The sequence below is a fragment of the Kryptolebias marmoratus genome, linkage group LG15 (assembly GCF_001649575.2).
Source record: "Kryptolebias marmoratus isolate JLee-2015 linkage group LG15, ASM164957v2, whole genome shotgun sequence".
In the NCBI taxonomy this organism is placed as follows: Eukaryota; Metazoa; Chordata; class Actinopteri; order Cyprinodontiformes; family Rivulidae; genus Kryptolebias; species Kryptolebias marmoratus.
In genome coordinates, this window is record NC_051444.1 from 32226513 (window position 1) to 32241969 (window position 15457).

The window sequence follows — 15457 nt, forward strand, 5'->3', positions numbered from 1 at the left end:
TTTACACAGTAAGGTATCTGTTAAATTTGTCAAAAAATGTGGAAAAGCAACTCAGGTTTTGTTAGCTGTTTGAGAAATTTTGTTCTCGCCCACTACGTTTGCTCATATCCTGTGTATCTCCTGGGGGCTAAGCCCCCCTTGTCCTTAAAACCTAGTGACGCCCCTGTAGGATACATGTAACAAAATTTGTGAGTTTACTTGCTGTCTCCTAATTTCATTTACAACCACCACAGCACACTCCTGCTAATTATCTAAATTTTCCTGTTCCTAAAATAACAAATCAAGGTGGAGGAGAACTGCTATTTTTTAGTCAGGATTATTGATCAATACTAAACCAATTATTAGTTATAATTCTTTTGAGACCTTAAACCTTAGTCTTTCTGATTTCCAAAATGGAAATCAGAAAAGCCACTTTTACTTCTTTATTTATTGTCCACCAGGCCCTTATTCTACGATTTTTACTCTTGATCCTCACAATCCTGTTGTGTCCGACAATTTAAATAATATTTGAGTTCATACTAACTGACTATACACACTGTACAAGGAAATTTCATAATTATAGATGATTATCAGAGAATGCTGTAACCACATATAAAGAATCTCTTTTATTAATATTTCCCTCTGTCTTGCAGAGTAATGGAACAAAGAGTAGCAACTTAAATGATCTTGTTGATAATATTACAACTTGAATGCAAACATCATTTGATAAAATTGCTCCTCTGAAAAAGAAATTAATCAGTCAGGGAAAGCTGGCTCCTTGGTTTAATTCAGAGTTGTGTACTTTAAACAGCCACCTAGAAATTTGGAAAAAATGGCACTCCACTGACATGGAAGAATTTTATTTAACCTGGAGAGATAGCCTGCTAAGATACAAGAAAGTCCTTCATCAAGCTAGAACTGCATATGATTAATCTTTAATAGAGAATAAGAACAACCCCAAGTTTCTGTTTAATACTGTATCTAGACTAATGAAAAGTCCTATCTCTGCTCAGAAATTCTTGAGAAAATAGTTGCAAATCAATTGTGTAAACATCTGGACAGGAATAATCTGTTTTGGGACTTTCCATCAAGGTTTAAAGCTCATCATAGCACAGAAACAGCACTGGTGAAAGTTACTAATGACATTCTCCTGTCCTCAGATAGTGGACACATGACTGTACTTGTCCTGTTAGATCTCAGTACAGCATTTGATAGAAATTATCACAATATTCTATTACATAGGCTTGAACATGATATTGGAATTACAGGATCTGCTCTAAAATGGTTTAAATCATATTTATTTAATAAGTCAAGTCAAATTTATTTATATAGCACGTTTCAGCAACAAGGCGGTTCAAAGTGCTTTACAGTATGAAAACACAGAAATACAGAGTCATAAAATACAGAAATAAAAAGCTAAACTAAAACATGAGCTAAGATAATCTAAAAAAGATAAATGAGCACAAGTAACATAAAAAAAGCTAAACCAAACTTATCTAAAACAAGTCATACTAAGTCATACCAAAGATAAACTAAAGATAAACTGAAGAAAACCAAACTAAGCTATAATAAACTGATAATAAGTTAACATAAACTAAACTACGATTTAAAAACCTCAGCTGAACAGATCAGAAATGATACAACCTAGGATATACTAAACTAAAATAAACTAATGGTACCGGAAGGCTAACTAGGAGTACCAAAGGCTGAAAAATATATATATAAAAATATATAAATAAGTTAAAACATTTCAATAAAAGGCAAATTAAAGGTGCCAAAAGGCAAAAAAAGAAAAAGAAAGGTTAAGCTACACAGATTTGTACACAGCTACACAGGCTAAGCTAAAACACAGGCTAAGATAAGCTAAACTAATCTATAATATAAAATAGCTTAGCGGAGCAAAATTAAAATAAGTTTAAGCAAGCAAAGGCAGGATAAAATAGACTAAGTCAAACTAAAATAAACTGAGGGACCAAATTAAAATATAATAAGCTAACATAAACATAAACTAAACTACATTTCAAAAACCTCAGCTCAACAGATAAAGATAAACTGAACCTTTGCTAAAGTTAATTCAACTAAAGTTTCAGCCAATTCAACTATGCTAATGCTGATTAAGTTATAGGTTAAGCTAATTCAACTATGCGAATAAGACAATGGAAGATGAAGTTATTAGACAGTAGGGGTGAGTGATATTGCCAAAAAAGGATATCACAATATATTTCTTTAAATACCTCGATAACGATATCACAGACGATATTCTACATTTTCTGCTTTTTTACATTTTTTAAATTTCATTTGCCCAAATAAATATGTAACTTCAAAAAAGTTTACAGTTTTAGCTTTTCTGCCTTGTCTCCCTGTCTAATACAAAATAATATTAAAACTTACTTCTAACATAGAAATCTTATCTAAAAGAAGATTTAATACAACATACTTGCTTCCATAGAGACATAACTTTTAGTATCCATCCATTATCTGATGGTTGTTCTAGAGTCCGGTCATGGGGGCAGCAGCTTGAGCAGGGAGGCCTAGACATCTTGTCCAACAGCTACTTCATCCAGCTGTTCCTGGATGATTTCAATACATTTCTAGGCTAATCTTGAGATATAGCCTGTCCAGCGTGTTCCCCAGCGTGTTCCCACCTTAACAGGCTCGTCTGATGTGGAAGAGAAATTCTGTCCGTAAAAGTTATGAACAGATTTGGTGAGAACAGCAGCCCTGGCAGAGTTGACTCTCTGACTCTTGAGTTGTTGGACTTCTGTGCTCGTCATGGATTGTTCATAATGAACACCATGTTCAAACATAAGGGTGTCCATATGTGCTCTTGGCAGCAGGATTTCCTAGGTCGCAGTTCAGTGATCGACTTTGTTGTTGTTTCATCTGATCTGCGGCCGCAGGTCTTAGACAGTCGGGTGAAGAGAGGGGCGAAGCTGTCAACTGACCACTACCTGGTGGTGAGTTGGCTCCGTTGGTGGGGGAGGATGCCGGTCAGACCTGGCAGGCCGAAACCTATTGTGAGGGTCTGTTGGGAACGTCTGGCGGAGTCTGCTGTCAGGCAGAGCTTTAACTCCCACCTCCGGGAGAACTTCAAACATGTTCCGTAGGAGGTGGGGGACATTGAGCCCGAGTGGGCCATGTTCTGTGCCTCAATTGTTGAGGCGGCTTATCAGAGCTGTGGTCGAAAGGTAGTTGGTGCCTGTCGCAGCGGCAACCCTCGAACCCGCTGGTGGACACCGGCGGTGACGGATGCTGTTAGGCTGAAGAAGGAGTCCTATCGGGCCTTCTTGGCCTGTCGGACTCCAGAAGCTCAGATGGTTGCTGAGGCAAAAACCTGGGCATGGGAGGAGTTCAGAGAGGCTATGGAGAAAGACTTCCGCATGGCAACATCCAGTACCTTGAGGAACTCAGGCCGGATCGAGTCCATCTCCGTAGCCCTGCCAACACAGAGCTTTTTACTGGCTCGGCGACAACAGCTTTAGTTATGGATGGCTCCACAGACTCAGTTACTTCCATAAAAAACATGCTGGTGGGATTGAGAAGGTCCTTGAAGTCTTCCTTCCACCACTGATTGAAGTCAACAGCACCCCACCTCTACTATACAGTGTTGGTAAAGTGCTGCTTCCCCCGATTCAGCTGCTAGACGATTTGCCAGAAATTTCTTGGAGCCAATCAAGAATCTCTAACCAAGACCTCATCAAACTCCCCCCACGCTCAAGTCTTTGCCTTAGCAACAACCAGGGCTGCAGCTAGCTTGGCCCACCAATACCCCTTAGCTGCCTTAGGAAGCCTACCAGCTAACAAGGCTCAATAGCTTTAGCTTGACAGCCTTCCTTACCTGGTGTATCCACCACCGAGTTTGAAGATGACTGCCACAAAAGACACCACCAACAGCTCAAGGCAGCAGATTCAACAATGGAGATGCGGACCATGGCCCACTAGGACTCAATGTTCCTGCTTCCACTGGAATGGGTTTAAACTTCTGTCAGAGGTGGGAATATAAGATCTTCCTGAAATGTTCTTCTGTCAGGTGTTTGGGTCTGTCTGGCATCTTTCCCAGCCATCTAATACAACACACCACCAGGTGCCAATCGGTTGGCAGTTCAGCTCCTCTCTTCACCCAAGTGTCTGAAACCCAAGGGTGCAGATCACATGACATGACTGCAAAGTCTATCAGTGATTTGTGACTTAGGATGTCCTGATGTCATTTGCGCTTATGGACATGTTAATGTTCGAACATGGTGGTTGTTATGGACAAACTGTGACTAGCTCAGAAGTCCTATAAAAGAACACGACTCAGATTCAGATCAGAGAGGTCGTTCCTCTCAATCACGCCCCTCCAGGTTACACTGTCATTACCCAAGTGGGTATTAAATTCCTCCAGCAGAATGATGGAGTCCTCAGCTGTAGCGCCTTCCAGCACCCCTGCTATGGACTCCAAGAAAGCTAGGTTCTCTGAATTTTCAAAGACGGGAAGGAAAAAAAAACAGTTAGAGCCTGTCCCAAGAGCCAGTTTAGGTATTCTAGGGTCAGAGCACCAAGGTCCCTGCCTTTGACTGCTGCCCATAGCACTATGCTCCTGAGGTTTGAACAAAGCAGCTACAACTTCTTCATTTCTCAAGATAAATTTATCTTAGTATAAAACTCAAACATGAAAGGTGCTGTGCGATATGAATTCCTTTAAGGAATGCCAGGCCTTTATTTTCTTCATGATTGACTAAAAATTAAAGAGTGAAATACTCCAGTAAAAACAGTTTGTATGGCAAATGACAAAAACATAGGATGGTGAATCTTTCTGTTTGTAGTTTGTAGCACCAACAGCTGTGTCTGCTGCAGCTGCAGCTGTGTTTATGAGGAATCCTCCATGAAGTGATGCAGCAGCATCTCAACAGCAGGATTACTCCAAACAGGGAAAGGCAGCTCTTTAAGTCTGACTCAGCTGTAAGCTGTCGCAGCTGACATTGTTGCCTCAGATCTGAACATGTTCAGCGGAACTACCCTTCTGCTAATCTGTTTTTTTTTTCTGGAAACCAAATGCAAAAAAATGGTTCATCCCATCTCTGATTTCCTGCTGCCACCATGGCCAGGCCTGGCATAGAGATATCAGAGCAAAAGGTTAAGTTTGCTTCTTCGGCTTGAGGCGGTTACTATAAGGGTGCATCATTCAGCTCATATTAAGTGTAAGGATTACACTCAATAGACACGTGGGAAGAGAGAAAAAAAAGAGAGAATGAAGATGGAGAGAGAGCTGAGACTGCCATCCTAGCAACTGTTCCCCTAGCAACACAATCTGTCTGGAGAGGAAGGAGGCCAGTGCTGCTAACACAATGAAGGTTATTGCACAGCATTCCCTCACACACAGAGAGACTCACTGCTAATCTAAAATCTGACAGAGGCCTGTTCAATAGGTTAGTGGAGCGCAGAAGGAACCTAATAATTTATCAAGGGTGCCATGTTGTTTAACAAGCGATGAGAGAGGAGGGAAAAAACTCAAAGGCCATTTAAAAAAAAATTAATCTGAGCATGCAAGAAGCATGACATGAAAGTGCCACAGTCTGGGTTTCAACGTGGGAAGCCGAAGAGTATTTTTAGTCAAGAGAAGAGACTCTCTGAGCAACACAGTCCATTAAACCTGTCAGATTTTCATCTTCCTGTGTCCAGATTAGGCATATTATCATAGAGCTTCTTCATAACAACACTGTTTGCACATTAATCTCCAAAATTCAGTTGAGAATTTAAAATCTTGCTTTTAGCATATAAAGCTCTCATTAACCAAGCCCCATTTTGTATTAATGATCTATGTATTTGTAACAGTCGCAATTGTGTGGTGTCTCTTTAAGACAGCCTAAGTAAATGTTTAGTGATGTCACAATTACGTGCCACTGCCCTCTGTAGAGAGTTGCAGATAGATGCGCAGACTGAGGTGGACTTTATATTTTTATATAAAGTAACGTTACAGGTTGTAGGAACACTGCTCGCTTCATGTATGATAAGACAGCAGCTGTTCAACCAGGCCTTGTAAGGTTGCTGAAGAGTGTATTTCATTAAAGGACAAGCACTGTGAAATTCCCAGTACCAGTGTGAATGTGAGTTTTTGTCCGTTCTGAATATTTCTGTCGCCTCTTCCAACCACTAAATAGAATCCATGTTACAAAATGGCACTCAAATATCTTCTCTTGGACCTCAGTGTGCAGTATCTTTGAGCAGCTCATGACTGATACATTACAAAGGTGACTGTGACGTGGTTCATGCAAACACTGCTATTGTCTTTAGCAATGCCCCAGCTAAGACTGACTTTGACCATATTGATACTGTCTCACTTTTTTGGACCAGAACTGTATTCAAGAGACTGCTGATACTGCTCTGGAGACAGTTGTTACCAGTTCACCTTCTGCTCACAGTATTTTTCAAATATTAAGTTGACTTTTACAGTATTTGAAAAAGTACAAAAAAGTAATTTCATTTTGTAATTGTCCTGAATATCGTAAGTTTATTTTTGTTATGCAATATTTGTCCAGTCATGTCATGTATGCCAGTTTGTCAGTAAATAACTATACATTTCCCAGTTTGGTTTCAACATTTTATTTTGATTATGTATGGGGGCTCGGTAAGTAGGAATTGTACATTAGATGTGTTTGGCTGAAAACAGCCTTTGTTTGATGGGGGCTGGACACAAACTGAAACCTTCACAGACTGAAACTGGAAGTTTCAGTCTGTGAAGCTGACAGCCTGTCTATCTTTGAGACTAGGCTTAAGACTTTCCTTTTTGATCAGTCCTATAGTTAGGGTTGACTTAGGTTTCCTGAGCTATCCCTTAGTTATGTTGCCATAGGCTTAGACTGTCAAAGAACACACACATTTCCTCACTCTGCTCCTGTCCAAACATGTCTACTTTTTATGTTTGTTTTTACAACTATTGCTTTCATTAACCTGTTTTTCTTTGGTTTTATTCCAATAGAAACTATACTTGGACCAATCTTTCAGTGATTGTCTGTCTTTTTCCTGTCCTTTCAAACCCCAGCTCACTGAGGAGGCTGGCTGCCATTCCGAGACAGGCTCTGCTTAAGGTTTCATCCTGTTAAATTGAAGTTGTTACTTTGCACTGGCTTCTTTAGATAGATAATGTTTTCTAGTAATTGTGTGAATGCTGAATCAGCATTTACATTACTGTTTTTCTGTAGTTTCCTCCATATTTTTGTTGCAATCAAACTACTTCCTCATACTTTGTGCTGTTTTAACCATTCATATATCAAATCCTTTGGCTTATTCAGGAAATATTGGCAATGATCTTTAGTATTTGTAACTTTAATACTTTTTAAAATATTTAACTTTATGTATAAAACGTTTACCACATTAATACTTCTTTTTAACTCTTTCAAAAATATTGTTCTCTTTAAAATCTGCTTCAAATACTTTTTCTATTTTTGTCTTCTTATGCTCTAAACTTTTAGCTTCAGTTTGGTAATTTTAGCTTTTATCTATGTTTTTGCTGATTTAAGCTTTTAGCTACCACTTTGCTTATTTTAGCTTTTAATGACTGTTTCCCTTATTTCAGTTTTTAGCTGTTTTTGCTAGCATTAGCTTTGACAGTTTTGCTAATTTTACTCTTTACTACAGTTTTGCTGCATTTAACTTTGAGCTGCTGCTTATGTTAATTTAAGCTTTTAGCTACTGGTTTTGCTAATATCAATTTTTAGCTTTTGTTTTGTTAAATATAGGTTTTAGCTACTGTTTTTCTAACTATAGCTTTTAGGTATTATTTTTTGCCTTTTAGCTCCTGAGCTGCTGTCTGTAGCTTTCGTTCTTCTCGTTTTAAGATTAATCCATCCATCCATCCATCCTCTTCCGCTTATCCGGGGTCGGGTCGCGGGGGCAGCAGCCTAAGCAGGGAGACCCAGACTTCCCTCTCCTCAGCCACTTGGGCCAGCTCCTCCGGGGGAATCCCAAGGCGTTCCCAGGCCAGCCGAGAAACATAGTCCCTCCAGCGTGTCCTGGGTCTTCCTCTGGGCCTCCTCCCGGTGGGACGTGCCCAGAACACCTCACCAGGGAGGCGTCCAGGAGGCATCCTAATCAAATGACTGAGCCACCTCAACTGGCTCCTCTCGACGTGGAGAAGCAGCAGCTCTGCTCTGAGCCCCTCCCAGATGACTGAGCTTCTCACACTATCTCTAAGGGAGAGCCTAGACACCCTGCGGAGAAAACTCATTTTGGCTGCTTGTATCTGCGATCTCGTTCTTTCGGTCACTACCCAAAGCTCGTGACCATAGATGAGGGTAGGAACGTAGATCGACGGGTAAATGGAGAGCTTTGCCTTTTGACTCAGCTCTCTTTTCACCACGACAGACCAGTACAGCGCCCGCTTCACTGCAGACGCTGCACCAATCCGCCTATCGATCTCCTGCTCCATTTTTCCCTCATTCGTGAACAAGACCCTGAGATATTTAAATTCCTCCACCTGGGGCAGGACCCCTTCCCCGACCTGGAGAAGGTACTCTACCCTTTTCTGGCTCTAGACCATGGCCTCGGATTTGGAGGCACTGATCCTCATCCCATCCGCTTCACACTCAGCTGCGAACTGATCCAGCGAAAGCTTGATATCATGATTTGATGAAGCCAATAGGACCACATGATCTGCAAAAAGTAGAGACGTGAACCTAAGGCTACCAAAACGGATCCCCTTGGCTGCGCTTAGAAATTCGGTCCATAAACGTTATGAACAGAATCGGTGACAAAGGGCGATCTTGGTGGAGTCCAACTCTCACCGGAAACGAATCCGACTTACTGTCGGAAATGTGGACCAAGCTCTGGCACTGGTCGTACTTGGACTGAACAGCCCGCATCAAAGCACCCGGTACCCATACTCCCAGAGTATCCCCCACAGGACTCCCCAAGGGACATGGTCGAACGCCTTCTCCAAGTCCACAAAACACATGTAGACTGGTTGGGCGAACTCCCATGCATCCTCTAGGACCCTGCTGAGGGTGTAGAGCTGGTCCAGTGTTCCACGGCCAGGACGAAAACCACACTGCTCTTCCTGAATCTGAGATTTGACTATCTGGTGGACCCTCCTCTCCAGAACCCCCGAATAGACCTTACCAGGGAGGCTTAGGAGTGTGATGCCTCTAGTTGGAACACACCCTCCGGTCCCCCTTTTCAAACAGGGAGACCATTACCCCTGGGGTAATGCCCCCAATTTCCACGCAATGTTGCAGAGTTGTGTCAAACAGGATAGCCCCACAACAGCCAGTTGTGGTCAGCAGCACACCATCGCCACCTTAAACAATGTTAATGGTGCACCACTCCCACCCCCCACTCTCTGCTCTGCTGGAGGTAGAAGTTGAAGCTCTGTCTCACAAGGGACTCCGCCAGACGTTCACAGCAGACCGTCACAATACGTTTGGGCCTGCCAGGTCTGACCGGCATCCTCCCCCATGTTTTAACATTAATGTTTCAGTTAATAATTCATTCTTCAATAAATTTCAGCACTCAGCATTTACACTGCATTTTTGCAGAAATATACTTTCTCTACTTACCATTTTATTACGTACTGTATGTGACTGTATTATGTTATAATTGGATTGAATTGACTGTAACTGGATTTGAATCTTACTTGAATGAGCTTGTTATTTTTACTGTATAGTGCTGTGAGATGACTTTCGTTATAAATTGGCGCAATATAAATAAACTAAATTGAAATTAAAAAATTTCCAGTAAAATAAATAGAGACAAAATAAATAAATACATAAAACAATCTGTCACTGTAAACAACATTCTGACCTACTAATGCACGCTTCAGATGCTGCAGAGCACACTTTCACAGCTCATTCTTTCTGGCTGTATCCATTTGCCCTGTGACTGAGCAACAACTGTAGCATCATTAGCACTTTATTTTTTATTTTAAACCTCTGAGAGCTAATGGAGGTCCACATCTGGATTTTATCTGTCACAGAGTTCACCCAATCTCCGTCAACAAAGACACCGCCTGACTCTGCATCTACTCGCAGTTTACATTCACTCATTGTGGGCATAAGTTTTTTATTTATCACCTGCCACCACAAGGCGAAAACAGGTGACAAAGTTTTTGTTCATGTCTGTCTGTGTGAGCATGTGTCTGTCTGTTAGCAAAAGATCACACTATTGAATGAATTTTAATGAAACTTGCAGGAAGAAATCTACTGTATACCTTTTGAAGTCAACCTGATTCAAGATGGCCACTACAGCCAACTGACCTTGAAAAACACAATTCAAACACTGAGCATGACTTCTTACAATATTCCATTATATTGCTGTCATGGTCTGAGGTGAAGACGATGGAGACAAACCCAGATTGCAGACTCATGATGAAAAAAGGAAAACTAATTTATTACAAAGAATCAAAAACAAAGAGCTGACGTGGAAGCAAAAACTAGACATAACAAAATCCAAAAACACGGAGGAGCAAACAGGAGGCGAGACGTGAAACTATGAGGAGGTGACAACTGACAATGAACCGGCAGAGAGGTAGAGAAAGTGACCGGGTTTTAAACACAGAGGGCAACGAGGTAAGTGGGCACAGGTGAGTGATGACGATTGCAGGCAGGTGGAGATGGGCATGGCAGGGGAACGAGAGATAGACTGTGGAGAAGTAAATGATGGCTGAGGCACCGGGAACAAGATAAACAATAAACTCAAACTGAAACATGAAGACAAACTGAATACAAAAACCCAAATCCTGACAATTGCACATAATATTAAATTTCAAAGATTGATCAAAGAGGCTACACCTCTGTCATTTCTCAACATGAGATGATCTTAGTCTAAAACCTGAAAGGTGGCAATCATTATGCATTCTTTTAAGGAATACCAGACCTTTAATTTATGATTAAACTAAGAAACATGAATAAATTCCAATTAGCTTTCATCAGGTTTAAAATCATACCTTGTTTTTCTGTAAATAATCAGATATTTGTATTAGAGCCTAAATATGGAAAGATGTTTGGTAAGAAGGTGGGGCTGCGGTGGCTTGATGGTCAGTGCCATGGTCTGCAAGTTCAAACCCAGATTGCAGCAGGAAAGGCATCCGGCATCAAACAATAGCTAAATCGTTTGTGCGAATTTGCTTGCTGTGACAACCACCAAAAAAGGGAACAGACAAAAGTAAAATGAAGAATTTAGTAAAAAGGCAGAATGACTTTATGACTTTTTTCTTAATTCTCTACTGAATGTCATTGGGCCAGAGTCAGAACTGGAACTTGTTTGTTTTCAGAGTGTTCGATGTGGGCCTAGGTAAGCCATCTCCCCCACCTTTTCACATCACAGGGATAAAATATGAGACTGAAGGCTCTCTCGATGTTAACGTGTTGAAATAACCTGAATGTGATCTGACCTGGGGCAATTTCACGGTTTTTGCTGCTTAAAAAGAAAAAAAAAATCCATTTAATAGCTGTATTTTCACATCCTTTAAGATTAAAATGTTACTCTCCTATTTTCTTTTTATAGAAAGCTGACGTCTCTTAGGCGTTCATGTCAAATTCTTCTGAGCCTTTTAAAATTTCATGTTTGTTTTTTAAGTGGCAGTAGGGGCTATTGAATTGTGCATGAAGGAGGAGGATTTTTCCTCTTCTTTGAGTTTCAAGGCAGGAGAGAAGATTTCACAAAGATTAAACTACAAGGTGCTCAGGAATGACAAAACTTAATTGTAATGTTATATATATATATGCACAATTGACTGAATTGGCCCCAAAAGTTATTTAGTTGTAGATATATATCCAATAATTACTTTTTGAAAGTTTCATTGAGTGGGATGACAGAGCAGTGGTTAGAGCTGTTGCTGCACAAGAAGAAAGTTGCAGGTTAGCTTCCCACCTGAGGCCTTTCTGTGTGGAGTTTGCATATTTCTCCTGTGCACATGTGGGTTTTCCCAGAGTGCCACAGTTTTTCCCACAAACCAAAAACATGCATGTTAGGCTAATTGACAAATCTTAATTGTCCCTAGGTGTGAATGGTTGTTCATCTTGCTTGTCTCTATGAGTCCATGTGATGGACTTGCTACCTATCCAGGGTAGCAAAGTTTTTAAAACTTGGCTCTCGTGATCAGTTATTACTCAGTACGTTTGTGATGACTGAACTACTAACACAGTAGATCAGTGTCAGTAAAATGTAAAATCCAATGGTTACGATTTGAGTTTAACTAAAACCTGTTCACTGGTTTATGAGATATGTTATAAAGGCTACAGACAAACAAATAAAGAACAAAAACCCGAAAACATGGGTAAAAAAACAATTCCACTTTTTTCCTTCGGTGATGGGCAATAATAATGGTCAGATAAAAGGATTGAAACTGAGTGAAAAAGTAGCTGAAGTCTAAAGAGTCTAAACCTAAATATTTAAAAAAAATGTAGAGAACGTCTGATAAAGACCGCTTTAAAAGATAACAAAAAGCCCTGTCTGATTAGAAAGAAAATGTAAAATAAAATAAAAATCAGGACAAGATCAGGAGTTTTTAATCAGAACTGTTGAATCAAATCAAATCAAATAAATTTTAATAAAATCAAATAAAAACATAACAACTGAACTTTGTTGTAGCGGTTGTAATGGAAAGGGAGATGACAGTTAAACTCATGAAATTTATTACAATAAATGTGAAGAAGCCATTACCAAACTCCGTTCAGTCTCATTCTTCTTGTGCATTTCTACTTCAGTATAGTCTCTTCTGCCCTATGTTGTCACAGCAGTGCTATCTAGTGACAAGAAGTAATAACAGCAACAGAACAGAACGGAACATCTCCCCTGTTACCCAAGCAAACAAACAAACAAACTCATCTGCTTTAAGAAAAAGTAGTTTCTCAGAAATATTAGTATTACTACAATGCAAAATAAAATGTCTGCAATTTATTTTTAACCATTCAGTTGGTAGATTACTAATAAATGCAAATAAAGTCTTTTTCATAAAACATAAATCACTATCAGAATTATAACTGAAATGAGATAACATCACATTTTATTTTGTTTACATTCTTTCACTTTTTTCCACATTTTGTTTTAAACCAACTTATTTTGTCACATAGCTTTTTGTCCAAGTTGATGCATGTCTTTGCCTTTGCAGGAAAGTTTGTTTTGGTGTCTGTTTTTGTTTTTGATTTGTGCTTTTTGTGTGTGTTTTTTTTGGTGCTCTATTGTGATAAGTTTTATTATTGTGTTCTGTTTGGTTATCCTTGTGTTTTTATTTGTTCCCTGTTTTTTATTATACCTTGTATTATTTTGGTTTCCGTCAAACCTGACAGTTTTAAGCTGAGGGTTTTCTCTGCTGTATCAGTTTTGGATGTTTAATTTGGCCAAGGCAAAAGTCATCCTGTATTCTATATTTTTCCATCATTGAGGACAAATGAACAGTCCAGTTTGCTGCTAAACTGACAAAGGATCACTGTACTGGGTCTTTTCTTTTCCCATATGAAAAGGCTTCTTCACTCAGACTGCAGCTTCAACAGTAACAACTTTAGTAGGTTTGACTCCTCTCCTTTTGTTTGTGTATTGTACACTTTTGGATGTTGCAGAGCCACTTTTTCGCTAACATGATTGTACTGTCCATTGAGGGCAAGATGTCCAGTTTTGCCCTCATTGGTCTTCCTCTGAGGAGCTGGAAAGGGGGTTTATCAGTTGTGGCATGGGGTGAAGCCCTGTAGCTGTTAAGCATTTCAGTAACTACAGACTCTCAGGGTTGTTGTGTTTTTTTAGCACTCTATTAAAGCATTCCACACATCTGTTTGCCTCATGATGGTGTACACTTGTTCTGATGTGCTTAATGCTACATTTACTCGTGAAATCAGCAAAAGCAGAAAATGTAAACTGACAGGTGAAACACTAGCAGTTTTGTCACATGCTTGGCAAATAGTGAATGATGGTAGAACTGTGTAGACCAATGCATCCATATGTGGCCACCAGTAAAGTTCTCTGCAAAGCTGTTTTGTGCCAACCATGACTGGGTTATTCATGAGGCTGGTGCCAAACCTTTTCTCACAGAGACTTGGGAACTACGAGATGCTTTCCTCTGAATAGCAGCAGAGTCTCTGTAGTCAGTTCATGACGCAAAAGGAAGTAAGGTTTGACTTCTTCTGGAAAGAGCCTCTTCACTTTAGGCCATCCTGAGTGGATGATTTGTCACAGTTTTATAAGTTCAAAACAGCCTTTACATTCAGTTTTAAAATCAGCAAGCAAGCGTGCAGTCAAGAGAGGAAAGATTTCAGTTATTTCTGAGATCATGTCTTCTCAGAATCTGCAGCTGTATTTGTGGTGCACTGTGTTGTTTACTTGAACCTTGTTGATGACTGCTTTCACATGTCTAAAGTCAAAGTCAGATTTATTTATAGAGCACTTTTCAGCAACAAGGCAGTCCAAAGTGCTTTACGTCATGAAAACAATTCAATTAGGAAACTAAGATATCAAAAGCTAAACTAAACTTGTCTAAAGCATTCCTTAACTTTCCCAGTCTTTTGTTGCCCTTGTCCCAGCTTTTTTGGATCGAGTTGCAGGCATTAAAAAAAAAAATTCTTTTGAACATTAAATAACCTGTCTTTGTAGTGCATTCAATTGAATATAGGTTGAAAAGGATTTGCAAATCATCGTATTCTATTTTTATTTATGTTTTACACATCCCAACTTAATTGGAATTGGGGTTGTATTAATACACTAAGCTGTTCTCCTATACAGAGCCTTGAAAAAGTATTCATACCACTTGAATATTTCTACATTTTGTCATGTTACATCCCCAAAGAATGCTATTGCAATTTTCTGTAATGGACCAACGATACATGGTTTTCAAAGATTTTACAAATAAAAATCTGAAGCGTGGCCTGCATTTGAATTCAGCTCTGATACCCCGAACTAAACAAAACCAACCTGTCTGTAATTTAATCTCATTATAAATCCAGCTGTTCTGTGAAGGACTCATGAAGACCAAAAATACACCAGAAAGATCAGAGATAAAGTTGTTAAGAAGTTTAAAGCAGGATTAAATAAAAAAAACAATATCCCAAGCTTTGAGCATCTCACAGAGCCACTGTTCAATCCATCCTCTGAGAACAGAAAGAGAATGGTACAGCTGTAAACCTACTGAGACATGGCTGTTCACCTAAACTGACAGAAGGGGCAAGGAGAGCATTAATCTGAGAAGCAGCCAAGAAGGCCACAGTAACTCTGGAGGAGCTGCAGAGATTCACAGCTCAGGTGGGACATCTGTTAGTTCTGCACTCCACAAATCTGGTACTTTTGGAAAAGAGAAAAGAAGAAGTTTATTGTTGGCAGAAAACTATAAGATGCCCTGTTTGCAGTTGTACTACAGAGTTACAGTGAAATGGGTCGGACCAAATGTGTTAGAATGGCCCAGTCAAAGTCCAGACCTAAATCCAACTGAGAATCTGTGACAAGACTTGAAAACCCCTGTTCACAGATGTTCTTCATCCAATCTGACTGAACTGCAGTTGTTGTTGTTGTTGTTCAGTCT

At 39.8% G+C, this 15457-nt stretch overlaps 1 protein-coding gene across 1 annotated transcript in view; it reads right to left on the reverse strand.

Moving 5' to 3' along the window:
* Window positions 1-15457, reverse strand: part of shank2b (SH3 and multiple ankyrin repeat domains 2b) — a 370640-nt gene that overhangs the window by 115901 nt on the left and 239282 nt on the right. The gene's annotated exons all lie outside the window — the stretch shown is intronic.